This window comes from Callospermophilus lateralis, chromosome 10 (assembly GCF_048772815.1).
Source record: "Callospermophilus lateralis isolate mCalLat2 chromosome 10, mCalLat2.hap1, whole genome shotgun sequence".
Lineage (NCBI taxonomy): Eukaryota > Metazoa > Chordata > Mammalia > Rodentia > Sciuridae > Callospermophilus > Callospermophilus lateralis.
In genome coordinates, this window is record NC_135314.1 from 92,646,496 (window position 1) to 92,649,418 (window position 2,923).

Sequence of the window (2,923 nt, forward strand, 5' to 3'; positions counted from 1 at the left end):
GTAATGCTTTGCTGTCTTTGTTTATTGTTGTCATCTCATAGCATGATCCTTGCCTTAGGTATGACTTGTCCAGTCACCTGCCACCTCCCATTGTGGACCTCTGAACCGCTCTGATATGGAATAGTCTTAACTGTCCACCTCCCACCTGATAGAGAATAAGGACTTTGGGTTACTTCCCAAAACTTTGCCCCCTTTCAGCAGGATGCAGCTTGGAGAGGTCATCACCCATTTTTCCATAGAAATGAAATGTCAAAATTTACCATGGAAAAATATAACAGTAGTCCACTCTATGATCTGAATGTAGCTCTTGCTGATTTGCCACGGCAATTGACTTTTCAAATGGACCTGTTTCTTTCTTTTCCTCTCTCCCTGCTCCTCCCTGATCTTTCCCCCTCCCTAATCTCAGGGGAAACAGGATTGCCTTTCTTCCCCATTTTAGGCAGAGTTATCTGTCCTGGAGTTCACACCCATCATAGGAACCATAATCCAGAGCATGGTACCAGAAGATCTCAGAAATGACTATCTCACAAATTAACAAGTGAATTACAACTCCAACAGAGAACCCCTGGAATGTTTTTCGCCTTTGAAACACCTCTTTAAAAGCCCTCTGTTCTTTTTTTTTTTTTTAATTTTTATTGTTGGTTGTTCAAAACATTACATAGTTCTTGATATATCATATTTCACACTTTGATTCAAGTGGGATATGAACTCCCATTTTTACCCCGTATACAGATTGCAGAATCACATCAGTTGCACATCCATTGATTTACATATTGCCATTCTGGTGTCTGTTGTATTCTGCTGCCTTTCCTATCCTCTACTATCCCCCCTCCCCCTTCCCCTCCCCTCTTCTCTCTCTACCCCCTCTACTGTAATTCATTTCTCCCCCTTATATTTTCCCCCCTTTCCCCTCACTTCCTCTTGTATGTAATTTTGTATACCCCTGAGGGTCTCCTTCCATTTCCATACAATTTCCCTTCTCTCTCCCTTTCCCTCCCACCTCTCACCCCTGTTTAATGTTAATCTTCTTCTCATGCTCTTCGTCCCTACTCTGTTCTTAGTTACTCTCCTTATATCAAAGAAGACATTTGGCATTTGTTTTTAAGGGATTGGCTAGCTTCACTTAGCATAATCTGCTCTAATGCCATCCATTTCCCTGCAAATTCTATGATTTTGTCATTTTTTAATGCAGAGTAATACTCCATTGTGTATAAATGCCACATTTTTTTTTATCCATTCATCTATTGAAGGGCATCTAGGTTGGTTCCACAGTCTTGCTATTGTGAATTGTGCTGCTATGAACATGGATGTAGCAGTGTCCCTATAGTGTGCTTTTTTTAGGTCTTTAGGGAATACACCAAGTAGGGGAATAGCTGGGTCAAATGGTGGTTCTATTCCAAGCTTTCCAAGAAATCTCCATACTGCTTTCCAAATTGGCCGCACCAATTTGCAGTCCCACCAGCAATGTACAACAGTACCCTTTTCCCCACATCCTCGCCAGCACTTGTTGTTGTTTGACTTCCTAATAGCTGCCAATCTTACTGGAGTGAGATGGTATCTTAGGGTGGTTTTGATTTGCATTTCTCTGACTGCTAGAGATGGTGAGCATTTTTTCATGTACTTGTTGATTGATTGTATGTCCTCCTCTGAGAAGTGTCTGTTTAGGTCCTTAAGCCCTCTGTTCTTAATGATAGGCAGAATCACAGCCTTTGGGACAGGAGTCCCCTGTGTTTTTCCTTTGCCAGCAAAATAATAAAACTTCCTTTTCCTTTTTCCCAAAATTGCGTCCTCATTATTGGATTGGCATTGAAGACAAGGACCAAGCTTCCGGAAACAATCCTGTCACCTGCTTTACTTCTGTTACTTGTATTTCTAGCAAGGTTTTCAAGGTTAATATATCCAAAATGAACTTCTGGCATGGCCTCTGAAATCTGCCTCTCCATTAGCCACACATCTCTCATGACAAATCTCAATCTTCCTGTTGCTTCAATCAAACCTTGTCATCACCCTTGACTTCTCTTTATTCACCCTGAAAGGAAAGTGACCACAACACTCGGAGCGACCAAGAGATCTTTATTGAAGAAGTGCAAAACAGGAGAAAAAGAGAGAGAAAGAGAGGAGAAAGAGAGATCAAGAGAGTAAGAGCAAGAGCAAGAGAGGGGGGGTCCCGGCAGGAAGGAGTTTTTATAGCCCAAATCTAATGGGGTCTCTGGTTCTGCAAGCTGCTTGTTGGTGTAGTGATTGGATCATACAGTAGCGTCATCTTCTGCCTCAGGCAGATGGGGCAGGGGTCAGATGTGGGTTTCTGTTGCACCAGACCAGTGGGGGTTAAGTGTTCAACCTTGAGTGGGGTTGAGTGTTCAGACTTGACGCAAACAGGTGATAAAGGACCAGACAGAATGGGGTTTGAGTGCATGGGTTATCCTGCAGCTGACATTCGTTCAGCCTGCCCTGCAGACAACTTAGTTCAGCCTGTTCTGCACCTAACACACCCACATATGATCCATTTGTAAATCCTCTGGGCCCTATCTTCACCATTTTCATTGCTTTCATCCTGATCAGAGCCACCGACATCTCTCACCTAGATAACAGCAATACCCTTCAACCAATCTCTCTCCTTTTGCCCTGTGCAATCAAATCTCAGCCAGATGGCTCCTGTTAAAACCCAAGTCATGTCATTTCTCTGCTCAACCAAATTCAATGGATTCCCTTCTGCTACGAGGTGAAAATTGTGGCTTTGACTTAAAAATTGGTTTTTCCAAAATCTTGATTTATAACCATTTCATGATGTACTATCATTTACTTTCTCACCCTATGCCCCTGAAATTCTCCCTGTCCCTCACTGCTCTGCAGCAACATTTGGTTCCTTGCTGATACACCAACAAGAAGGCATTCTCCATCCATGGTTTTGTTTGTTTGTTTG